The sequence below is a fragment of the Metarhizium robertsii genome (genome assembly GCF_000187425.2).
Source record: "Metarhizium robertsii ARSEF 23 chromosome Unknown MAA_Scf_15, whole genome shotgun sequence".
NCBI lineage: Eukaryota > Fungi > Ascomycota > Sordariomycetes > Hypocreales > Clavicipitaceae > Metarhizium > Metarhizium robertsii.
Genome location: NW_011942155.1, coordinates 233,433 through 233,683, shown reverse-complemented (window position 1 = coordinate 233,683; position 251 = coordinate 233,433). Strand labels below are relative to the sequence as shown.

At 61.8% G+C, this 251-nt stretch overlaps 1 protein-coding gene across 1 annotated transcript in view; it reads left to right on the top strand.

The window, feature by feature from the left end:
- MAA_09107 (reverse transcriptase, RNaseH) overlaps positions 1-251 on the top strand; it is a gene marked incomplete at both ends in the record, with an annotated part of 2,062 nt that overhangs the window by 829 nt on the left and 982 nt on the right. The window lies entirely within an intron of this gene.

Sequence of the window (251 nt, the reverse complement as noted above, 5' to 3'; positions counted from 1 at the left end):
TCCGCGGTTGTGGAAGACCATCTAGCCACGAGCCCTGACCACTTCACCCAGAGTCTCATACTTCCCGATGTTAGCCTGAGCCTGCCACAGGTGCCGGGCAAAGTGCGTGAGGAGTTGAGCCGCTTCAAGTAACTCGTTGCCGCCAGAGCTTGTCGAATACCAACGGACACGGCAACAGCCCCGCAGCTTGACACACTCGCCGCGGCGCTTGTTGACCTCCTCCAGTCGGCTGCCAGAGCTGCCGGTCGCCG